The 12,971-nt window shown below is 36.6% G+C and overlaps 1 protein-coding gene across 2 annotated transcripts in view; it reads right to left on the minus strand.

The window, feature by feature from the left end:
- LOC137235655 (homeobox protein cut-like) overlaps positions 1-12,971 on the minus strand; it is a 140,196-nt gene that overhangs the window by 1,320 nt on the left and 125,905 nt on the right. The window lies entirely within an intron of this gene.

Genomic DNA, 12,971 nt, shown 5'->3' on the forward strand with positions numbered 1-12,971 from the left:
GGTTATGGATGCGGTTATGGTTATGGTTATATTTATGGTTATGTTTATGATTATGGTAATGGTTATTATTATGCTTAAGTGAAGGTTATCGTTATGGTTATGGTTATGAGTATGGGTATGGTCAAGGTTACGGTTATGGTTATGGATATGGTTATGGTTATGAGTATGGGTATGGTCAAGGTTACGGTTATGGTTATGGCCATGGCTTTGTCTATGAATATTCTTATAAGTGCAATTAAAACCAATACTCCAATACTTGATTTTTCTCAGGATTAGGTATTGTAAAATATTTAAAAAAAATGCAAAGACAAAGTCGATTCTTATATATTTCCGTCCTTTGCCGCATTGAAAATTACTTCCCATTTTAAAATAAAAATACACACATACATATCTATATATGTATATTAACCAGGGTCGATTTGTATGGACGAAAGTTAACCGATATTGCGCCATCGATTTTTCGATAGGATTTGGGCTCAGGAAAAAAAGTTTCACTACGCATACCAAAAAAAAAACAGTTTTCAGCCTGCGAAATTTTTTTTTTTTGTGTTTTTTTTTTGGTTTTTGATTTTTAAGGTGTTTTTTCATGACCTACTAAAAAAATTTTCATATGTATACCCTGTCCGACCAAAAATGTCCGCCAAAACGTTATAGATAACAGTTGTCATGAAGAAAACCTTAAAAATCTAAAAAAAAAAAAATTCGCAGGCTCGAAAATTATTTTTTTGGGTATGCGTGGTGGAACTTTTTTCCTGAGCCCAAATCCTATCGAAAAATCGATGGCGCGATATCGGTTAATAAATCGTCCCAGTCTAATGTATATACAGCATATAAACAAATAGATACGTGCACATTGAACCAACTTAACGAACCGCCAATAATTTAAGCATAAAAGGTGCACTCACCGCTAAAACGCAAACCAGTCAACTATGCTCACCGTCTGCACCTTAACGTCGTCAACTGACAACCGCAATCTTTGTTCGATGTCTTTTTATGCAATTTTCACAAAAGTTTTTCATAACAACAACAAACTAACACAAACATCTTACCAAGCATATGTGTAAGCACATCATTAAATAAAAATTTTCGGTGTTTTTTGTGTTGAAGGAAATATGATAATTGGCAAATTTGACAAGGGAATTTTTCTTAAGCTTATTATTACAATAATGGCAGCAAAAACAAAATTTACCACCACCAAACCAAACCGCGTAGCACACAAGACGCAAACAGTTTATGGAAATTTTCTTACATATGTATATGAATTTCGCTGTGCTGAAAATTTTCGAAAAATAAAACAACAAAATTCACTAACTTATAAACACATATGCGGTAGCAAGCATATACACATACATACATACATACAGTTGCTGCACATTCATCTAATATCATATCGAAAAATTTTAAAATAACGTCAAAGACAAGACAAAGTTTACTACAAGAAATGTTTCTATAGGTATACATATATGTGTGTGTGTGCGCGTGTTTTGTATGTACCTATGCATATTTGTAAGTTTTTTATGACTTGCGGTAATGTGGCTACAAATATTTGTTGTTATTACTGCTTTTATTATGCATCTGCTTGCTCTTGATTTTGATTGTTGTCATTGTTGTTGTTTTTTTGTTTGGGGCGTGCATGATTTTTTAATGACAAGCACAATCGCATACCAAGGCAGACACACACACACACACACATAATCACAAGAATACACCTTGATAAACAAATGCAATCATACATACATATTTACACACAACGGTATATGATTGTTTTTGTATATTTTGTCATTATATGCTTGAAATTAATTTTATTTTGCTTTGAGGCGGTTTTTAATTGATGAACAAAAATTTGCGGTTCTGGTGTATTGTTGTTGTTGGTGCGCTTGTAACGTTTGTTGCTAAAAGCTAAGAGTAGTTGTTTTTGCAATTTTTAAGGAAATTTTGAAAGGTTCCCAACGGCTTTAAGATTGATGAAAGGAAAGCAGGTGGTATGCTGAATTTCGTGAGGGTAGTCCAAAATCGGTTGCCGTCGTATATCAGGGTTGTCTCATAAGAGCTTTGTTCGCTTATAATTTCGCACAACTTGTAATGGATCAAAAATGACTTGTGTATATTGTTGCAAGGGAAAGTTGAAAAATATGTATAATCACCTTGCATCAAACGTCGTTTATATGAATATATGAACTGCGACTCAAATGGTTGCCTGTTTTTTCGGACAAGTGGGCACTGTGGCACCTCTGCTAGTAAGACTTCGCAAAACAAATAATTCCAGAAGAACCATTATTCATCAACATTATGCGAGCTCTCTCAACCATGAAAAAAAAACAACTGAAAACATCGAATTATTGAGCCAGCGGCCCACAGATCAAATCAATAGATTCAGTTTAATTCCCAAATATCAATTAAAAATTTGTGTATTCCCGCAGAAGGTTTTGATGCTTTCAAAACCAATGTTTCTCAGGTACAACAATCGGTGTCGAATAAGGGCTTCTATAATTGGTTTTAGCTACTGAAATAGCGCCACATCGAACCAACTTATTTCAAGACTCCGGGGGAGCGCCTTCGCCGCCACTTTATTTTGTTAGATGTTTGTATGTAGATCTCGCAGTGTCATAGAGTTCTTTGTACCTATAGTTTTTTGGCGCTAATTCAGGTTCATGTCACTTTCACCTTTTCACCTTTTTTGCTGTAAGCATACAATAAACATTCATACGACTCGCAGCAAGTGGAGATTTGTGAAGTAGTTTCCAACCCGCTGTTCGGGTTTTGATATGGCAACAGTTCCAGCGTCTCCTCCGAATTCTACTTCTTCTTCTAGCCATAAGTATGCTAACCCGAAGTTTTAGGCCGTCTTTTAGAAGCTGATGTTTTTTTTTTTGGATATTGATGCGGTATGTTTTGGAAAAAAAAGCGCCATTAAGTTACTAGCCCGACGTTCGCGGAAACTAATTGACATGACCACATTGTAACTTCTTGGCCATCCTTCCGTGAGGGACTTCTGATCGCCGGAATTTCAACTGCTAAATAAACACGACTCGCCACAGAGCAGTGAGTTGGGCAATTGTGTTGGAGAAGCTATAAGAATCGGTCCCTATGCATTGAAAGGATCGCGTTACACAACCCCTTGAATCAGCCAATTCCCACTTCACCACACATTAGACTGGGTTGGTCCCCATACAAAAAAAAAAAGTTGCTAATGTCCGCCCCTAAATTTAAAGACTATGTTGAGAGGTTTTCGGAAAACATTTTTTTTTTCGTTGTGGCTTGGTTATTTGACATCTGATTTTTAAAATTGATATGTCATTATTTTGACCTTGAGAAGCTGCACATTTCCGTTTAATGTCCTTTTAAGCTATGAAGTCGTTTTCACATGATTAGGTCAGCTAACAAAGTTGTACCCCCCCTCCCCCTCCCCCTAAAGTATATTTTTTCCTAACCAAACGAAAGTACTTAAAAATTCAAGAAAATGTTGCTTTGAAACCATATTACTAAAATAATAAACAAAGAAGTTATAGCACTTTCAATATTTATTGCAACTGTTATTTTACCTGATTCTTATTATACTTAGACCTGAAACTCATGATATTTTTGGAGGAAAAATTATTATTAGGGTATGCATTGAAAAGTTAAAAAAGATATGCCACATATCATGAATAGGGGAAGTCAAAGTAAATAAGTGAGTCAAACCTGTTGTTTCGTATTTATAATGATAACACTATGCGACAAAATCAACTTTTTTTCTGGGTATTGGACAAAACCCACTTTTTTGTAGAGATTGAGGCTTAAGTAAACAAATTAATATCTCCGATTTTCCCTTTTCGGCTGTATTTCGAAGGATCAAAAAAAATAAAAAAATAAAAATTAACAACTTTTTTTCGACCCAGTCAACCACACATGGTAGCCATACCTTGGGCTTTGGATAAGTGGATGATAAGTGCGCTATCCACCCCTTAAAATGTGCGGTGTCTTTCTTTTGAGTGCTAAGAATAACTCAATTGTACCATTCCGAAAGCTATAGTTATTTTTTCATCATGCATCATTGTACTAATTAGTTTCCCCTATACAGAGGTACGCCAATCGGTGAGCATCTACTCGTCGGTGTTTTTACAATCTATTAGCGCTAAAATCAAGGACTCCTGCAACAGTTCGTCCATTTTCTCAGAAACATGAGGAGTCACAGCGTTAGATTCTTTTATAATATCGGAGTACGCTGGAATCTTCTCGTAACCTCTCTTTAGCCTACCACCTGCTTCGTCTATTTTTTATATACCACCTTTTCCCCTCCTCTTTCTGCATTGCGCTCTTGTGGCATTGCCTTTAGATGACCGCTATCTCTTCTTCCTAATTGGGACCTTTTCCTCCCTAATGCGTTTGCAAAATCAAGGACTCCTCATTAAACTGACCTCAACTTGCTTCCACTGTCTCATGGGTCCATGCCAAGCGCTCGCTCAATTCTGTCGGTCGATTGGGTCGAACACTGCACGCAACCTCTTCACAATGCAGTCTCCTTCACGTCGCACCATTAGATGCGTGTCCACGCTGAAAGACCCCCTTTTACCGAGCTAACTGGCTGCACTTACATCGTCTTCTTTTTCCCCGGCTTGCGAAGCCTCTTACTTTTGTCGTCATTCTTACTTTCTTTACTATTTTTTCATCCTGGTGGTACGTCCGACTACCTGACCGTCTCAGGGGTGTTATGTTAAATGATCGGACAAATAACTCACAGCCTTTCTTTGACAAGGCCACCGTTCCTTCCCGAGGCGGACCAGTATCGGCAAGGCATAAAAAGAGTATTTTTCCCCCAGCGGGTTAGGGGGCATAGAATATACCCGCGGTAGGTATGTCTGTCGTAAGAGGCGACTAAAATACCAAATTGATTCAAGGGGTTGTGTAGCGCAACCCTCTCAAGGGGTTGCCAGCGCAATATATACATAGCTTCTCCAACCCAATTGTCGAGTTCACCTACCCGTGGCGAATCCTGTTTAATTAACAGCCGAGGCTCTGGCGGCCCCGAACTCCTGATGGATCTAGGGGGTGGGTGGGCGTCATGGTCTAGAATGTTTCATGTGGTCATACCAAATCGTTCCCGAGATGGTCGGTCTAGTACCTTTGTGGTGCTTGTTGCCGGAACGTACCGTATCTGCATTCGGCAAACGACCATCAATCAATCGATAACACTCCCCAAGGCCTTCGGGGATTGTCCTTATTGCTACAACAACAACAACAACAATAATAATTTTCAACCAAATTTTGAGTTAGGTAATTTTTGAACTTTCAGCACTACTTTAACAGGACGTTCCTTACTTATCCAACACAAACATCCTTTCACATTTTCTTAGCTACCAATAAATGTATTGAAGCAATAATGACAATCAACTATTACAACAACAATAGCAACATACAACAAAAAGAACTATAATATGGCGAAAAGGCTTGTTAACGTAACCTCACAAACACAAGCACAGGCTGCATACAAACATACAAAAATACATGCAATATACCTAAACTCACTGCCCTGTCAAAATTTTATAGACTCATAAATTTCATATCGAATTACACCGCAAGTCGTTATTGTTTGTTCGAGCAATTTTTGTAGCACACAAACACATTTTCCCTATTTCTTATAAGAATGCCTTACATACTTGATTGTTGTTGTTGCATTCCTTTCTCACTCCCATCTAATCTTCTACCAACTGCAATATAATAACATTGTTGTTATTTACAACAATCGACTGCCGAAGTTTTATGAATATGCATGCAGCCTAACCCCTATAAGTATGCTAAGAAAATTTTTGTGCGATAACGCAACACACACACAAACATACAAATATGGTTAACAAATAAAATATATGTACGCTCCGTAGGTGGTGAAATTTCTACCTTTCACTTTAGCATATAAAAATCACGGTACAACAGAAGATGATTTGTGTGTTTAGTGTGTGGGTGAAAGTGCATGTGAGTGTGTGTGTGCATTTTGATTTCATATGAACTCAATGTCGTGATTGTATTTTATTTTATGTTTATGCGCGCGTATGTATGTATGTTCTATAACTTTTTATATATGTTTCCTAGTATGAATGTGCGCTTGTTAGCTATCAATGCTGCACCCACAACAATTTCGCCGAAAATATAAAATCATAAATTCGCTATATAAATAAATATGTGTGTATGCATGTATGCAGCGGTATTAACTTGTCGATGTTGCTTTTGTGTGCCTTTTGTGAAATGTGAGGATGTCTAATCAATTAATTTATTATGCCTGGCGGTTGCTTTTCTCTTATTTGCTCTTACTTTCATATAAATATATTTATGTATATACCGTGGCATTGTATTTGTAGCACGCATTGTCTTTCGTATTTGTTGTTTTAAGTAGCCCGCGTATTTAGTTCTTGTTTGCGGGAGTGTGTGCGTGTGTTTGATTGTTTTTCGAAATATAATATTTTTCAATTAAAACTTTTTTGGCCCATTATAAATGCGTACGCATCCCCTTTACTTAATATATCCTTTTTTATTGTATTTATTAACCATATCAGTGGAATTGATGTATGGAATTTATTGTTGATTGTATAACGATTGTATTTGACGGTTATGGGTAAAGCTTAATGAATTTATTTAAATTTGACCCTTTGGAGAAATATATTCACGAAATTAGAGAAAAAATTTGAATTTTATTAAATTCCTAAAAAGTTTTCACAACAAAAAAAAAAAACACATGCTTGCTGGATAGGAGCGGCTTCGGCCGATAGATTAATAAAGAAAAAACCAAAAGTTTTCACTTTTTCCTCTATGCATTTTGGCGCTTTCGCGTCATCATCAGGAAGGTCTACATTTATTTTAAAAACAGAAACATGAAAACACAAAATGAAATGTGAGAATACAGCACAATCAATAGACATAAGAATTAACATTTAGAACTTTACTCACATTAATTTGATAATTTTTTTAACTACAAAAACATCACATATTAACATTAAACATATTGTGTTTTATATTGTTATATGTTTCATCACAGCTGTGTAAGCGCTATTTGTGTTGTCAACGTCTTCTTTAAAACTCATTACGTTTGTGAGTTGCTGTTGAATCCGGAGACTTTCCAGTGTCATCCGTCTTTTTCCTCTTCTCTCAACATCCAAAATCCTAGCGTTCGCAAAATCAGCTGTGTGTTCGTTTTCGATCAGGTGTTGAAAAAGCGCTGTTGTTGTTTTGTTGTTTTTCACGTCCATTTGATGTTCGTATAGTCTCGATAATAATGTCCTTTTTGTTGTGCCTATGTAACACTTATTGCAGCTATTGTTGTTGTTGCCTTTGCATTGGATTTCGTAGACTACGTTGCTTTGCTGTTCCTTGTCTTCCCTGTCTTTTGTTTTTGTAGAGATTCTCCTTAGTGTATTGTGCGGTTTATGGGCAAAATTTATGTCGTCATTTTTCATTATTTTTCTTAAATGCCTGCAAATAAATAATGAACTCGAAAACACCATATCTACGATTTCAAAAGTACACCAATATTTAAAAAATGGAATCGAAAGCCTTCTATATCAACATTGAATTATAAAAAATACTTTTAGCTATGCAAATTTGACCCTTTTGTGTACTTAAAAGTACACCAACGTCTCATCAACGGTGCTGGTGTCGTACAAAAATATTACCAAGCGTTCTTGGATTTATTAAATAATATAAAAAGGTGTAGATATTGTTATACATTTATAAACATTTTGCAAATTTTTGGTTTATAAATTACACTAATGTTTCACCAATGGTATAGATAGCCCTTTATATCAACATTAAATGACTGAAAGTGCTTTTAGTTATACAAATTTAATCCGTCTGTGTGCTTGAAAGTACACCAAAGCTTCACCAACGGTGCCGAAATCGTTTTAAAATATAACAAAGGGAGATAGAGCTCACAGAATATTAAAAGATATAGTAAAATTGTAGAAATTGATTAACAGATAACAGTTTATCCCTTTTGTGAGCGTATCAAAGTACACCAACGGTTCACCAATGGTATAGAAAACCTTTTATATCAACACTAAATGGGTGAAAATACTTTGATACAGTTTATACACTTCAAAGAACACCAACGTTTCACCAATTATGTTGAAAACATTTGAAAATACCACGAAGTGATTTTTAGCTTATAAAATATTATAAAGATATATTGCATAGTTGTTGAAAGATGGCATGGCTTGGGTATAAGCACATAATCAAGTACTTAAAAGTACACCAACGTGTCACCAATGTCGTAAAAACTATCTACATCCGCTTTTAGCTAGAAAGTAGACACAAAGCGACGCTCATTACCACTTAAAAATCAATTGGCGGGCCGCTTGTATGCTACGCGTCCCTGATATGGTCGCCAAGACTGGAAGAAAATACAGGCCTGCCAAAACACTGCTTTCAGAACCGCTACGGGCTGTCTTCTTATGTCCCCAGAACACCACCTTAACAATGAGGCAAGAGTTCTCCCCATTACGGAGAGAAATGAAATGCCCAGAAATCTGGGCATCCCAACAGACATCTGATTGAGGGAGGGGGCCACACCTTCTAGGGGCTTAAGAAGAAATCTCCGCAAGCATTATGAGCAAATACCGGCACCTAAGAACACATCTGTATGATGACAAAAACACAGTTAGGTACTCAGTGATACACCAACGTTTCACCAACGCTTCAGAAAATAAAATAATGTAAACAAAATAGTACAGGTATTATGAGGTGCAGTAAAAAATGATGAAAATTCGATTTAAAAACCTCAAAGATTTCACCAATGTTTCAACAACGTTTCAACAAAGCTCTAAAAAGTAAAATAATGTAATAAATTTATGCGTTTAAATTTCGTAAATTCTCACTTAACACACCCTAACTTGCACACCCTAAATGCCCCACCGCTGCTTATCCTTTATTAATAAAATTGCTTAATTTGGTTTGTAAACTTCTTAAGTCAAATTAATGTACGCGCTAGAACAAACTCAGCGTTGTCTACCAACATATGGCGCTCTAATTTCGTTGTTTTCCAATGCTGTCAAAATCCATTCCTTTCATTTGTTTTTTATTATACCTTTCATGAACATGAAATGGTATACTGACTTTGGTCTTTGTAACGTTGAGAAATATAGAAGATAGGCTCACCATTAAGTATACCGGATTGATCGGGGCGACGAACTGAGTTGATATAGCCATGTCCGTCTGTCCGTCTGTCTGTTTGAACGCAAACTAGTCCCTCAAATTTTGAGATATCTCAATGAAATTTGGCAAAAGGATGTATTTTTGTATTATATTAAACATTTGTCGGATCCGGTAGGATCGGACCACTACAACATATATCGCCCATACAACCGAGCTTTCAGATAAGACGATTTTGGTCATCCCTACCGCAATTTAAAAAGTATAAACTTGAAACTCGGTGATATATATTCTAATATTTCATAGAAGATTTCATGAAAAAATCATTTCGATCGGAGCTATATATATAATATATATACCATACAACCGATCGTTCAGATAAGGGGGTTTTTTGCCATTTTTTTATATTTAACTTAAAATCGTTTAGGTATGTATGTACATCTGTTCACTAGATATTTCTTATCTTATACAATGCATTATTTGGAGATTACGAATGGGATAAGATTATTGACCAGCCCCATTCATGAAAGGTATGAAGTTTTCGGCACAGCCGAAGACAGTCCCGTCCTTACTTGTTATACTCAGTTGAGCAGAGCTCACAGAGTATATTAAGTTTGATTGGATAACGGTTGGTTGTACATATATAAAGGAATCGAGATAGATATAGACTTCCATATATCAAAATAATCAGGATCGAAAAAAAATTTGATTGAGCCATGTCCGTCCGTCCGTCCGTCCGCCCGTTAACACGATAACTTGAGTAAATTTTGAGGTATCTTGATGAAATTTGGTATGTAGGTTCGCACTCATCTCAGATCGCTATTTAAAATGAACGATATCGGACTATAACCACGCCCACTTTTTCGATATCGAAAATTTCGAAAAACCGAAAAAGTGCGATAATTCATTACAAAAGACAGCTAAAGCGACGAAACTCGGTAGGTGAGTTGAACTTATAACGCAGAATAGAAAATTAGTAAAATTTTGAACAATGGGCGTGGCACCGCCCACTTTTAAAAGAATTTAATTTAAAATTTTGCAAGCTGTAATTTGGCAATCGTTGAAGATATCATGATGAAATTTGGCAGACACGTTACTCCTATTACTATATGTACGCTTAATAAAAATTAGCAAAATCGGAGAAGGACCACGCCCACTTTAAAAAAAAAAAAATTTTTAAAGTAAAATTTTAACAAAAAATTTAATATCTTTACAGTATATAAGTAAATTATGTCAACATTCAACTCCAGTAATGATATGGTGCAACAAAATACAAAAATAACAGAAAATTTCAAAATGGGCGTGGCTCCGCCCTTTTTCATTTAATTTGTCTAGGATACTTTTAACGCCATAAGTCGAACAAAAATTAACCAATCCGTTTGAAATTTGGTAGGGGCATAGATTTTATGACGTTAACTGTTTTCTGTGAAAATGGGCGAAATCGGTTAATGCCACGCCCAGTTTTTATACACAGTCGTCCGTCTGTCCTTCCGCATGGCCTTTAACACGATAACTTGAGCAAAAATCGACATATTTTTACTGAACTTAGTTCGCATGCTTACTTGAACTCACTTTATCTTGGTATGAAAAATGAACGAAATCCGACCACGCCCACTTTTTCGATATCGAAAATTACGAAAAATGAAAAAATGCCATAATTCTCTACCAAATACGAAAGAAAGGATGAAACATGGTAAGGTAATTGGATTGTTTTATTGACGCGAAATATAACTTTAGAAAAAACTTTATAAAATGGTTGTGACACCTATCATATTAAGTAGAAGAAAATGAAAAAGTTCTGCAGGGCGAAATAAAAAACCCTTAAAATCTGGGCAGGTATTACATATATAAATAAAGTAGCGGTATCCAACATATGATGTTCTGGGTCACCCTGGCCCACATTTTGGTCGATATCTGGAAAACGCCTTCACACCACTCCCTTTTAAAACTCTCACTAATACCTTTAATTTGATACCCATATCGTACAAACTCATTCTAGAGTCACCCCTGGTCCTCTTTTATGGCGATATCTCGAAAACGCGAACACCTATAGAACGAAGGCCCACTCCCTTTTAAAAATACTCATTAACACCTTTCATTTGATACCCATATCTTACAAACAATGTCTAGAGTCACCCCTGGTCCACCTTTATTACGATACCTCGAAAAGGCGTCCACCTATAGAACTAAGGGCCAATTCCTTTTAAGATACTCATTAACTCCTTTTGTTTGATACCCATATCGTACAAACAAAGTCTAGGGTCACCCCTGGTCCACCTTTATGGCGATATCTCGAAAATGCGACCACCTATACAACAACCACCACTCCCTTTTAAAACCCACATTAATACTTTTAATTTGAAACCCATATCGTACAAACAAAGTCTAGAGTCACCCCTGGTCCACCTTTATTGCGATACCTCGAAAAGGCGTCCACCTATAGAACTAAGGGCCACTCCCTTTTAAGATACTCATTAACTCCTTTTGTTTGATACCCATATTGTACAAACAAATTCTAGGGTCACCCCTGGTCCACCTTTATGGCGATATCTCGAAACGGCGTTCACCTATGGAACTAAGGATTACTCTCTTTTAAATACTTATTAACACCTTTCGTTTGATACCCATATCGTACAAACGCATTCTAGAGTCACCCCTGGTCCACCTTTATGGCGATATCTCGAAAAGGTGACCACCCATACAACAACCACCACTCCCTTTTAAAACCCTCATTAATACCTTTAATTTGATACCCATATCGTACAAACACATTCTAGAGTCACCCCTGGTCCACCTTTATGGCGATATTTCGAAACGGCATCCACCTATAGAACTAAGGCCCACTCCCTTTTAAAATACTCATTAACACCATTCGTTTGATGCCCATATTGTACAAACAAATTCTAGAGTCACCCCTGGTCCACCTTTGTGGCGATATCTCAAAACGGTGTCCACCTATGGAACTAAGGATTACTCCCTTTTAAAATACTCATTAACACCTTTCATTTGATACCCATATTGTACAAACAAATTCTAGGGTCACCCCTGGTCCACCTTTATGGCGATATCTCGAAACGGCGTTCACCTATGGAACTAAGGATTACTCTCTTTTAAATACTTATTAACACCTTTCATTTGATACCCATATCGTACAAACGAATTCTAGAGTCACCCCTGGCCCACCTTTATGGCGATATCTCGAAAAGGCGACCACCCATACAACAACCACCACTCCCTTTTAAAACCCTCATTAATACCTTTAATTTGATACCCATATCGTACAAACACATTCTAGAGTCACCCCTGGTCCACCTTTATGGCGATATTTCGAAACGGCATCCACCTATAGAACTAAGGCCCACTCCCTTTTAAAATACTCATTAACACCATTCGTTTGATGCCCATATTGTACAAACAAATTCTAGGGTCACCCCTGGTCCACCTTTGTGGCGATATCTCAAAACGGCGTCCACCTATGGAACTAAGGATTACTCCCTTTTAAAATACTCATTGACACCTTTCATTTGATACCCATATCGTAGAAACGCATTCTAGAGTCAACCCTGATCCACCTTTATGGCTATATCCCTAAATGGCGTCCACCTATAGAACTATGGCCCACTCCCTCATAAAATACTCTTTAATGCCTTTCATTTGATACGCATTCCAGGGTTTCTCTCGTTTCATTTTCCTACATGGTTATTTTCCCTTGTGTTGTCACCATAGCTCTCAACTGAGTATGTAATGTTCGGTTACACCCGAACTTAACCTTCCTTACTTGTTTTTATTTATTTTTTGTTTTTGTAACTTTTAATTCTACACGCATGTCATATTACAAACAATTTTCTGATGGCTTG

Source organism: Eurosta solidaginis, unplaced genomic scaffold (genome assembly GCF_040869045.1).
Source record: "Eurosta solidaginis isolate ZX-2024a unplaced genomic scaffold, ASM4086904v1 ctg00001039.1, whole genome shotgun sequence".
Classification (NCBI taxonomy): Eukaryota; Metazoa; Arthropoda; class Insecta; order Diptera; family Tephritidae; genus Eurosta; species Eurosta solidaginis.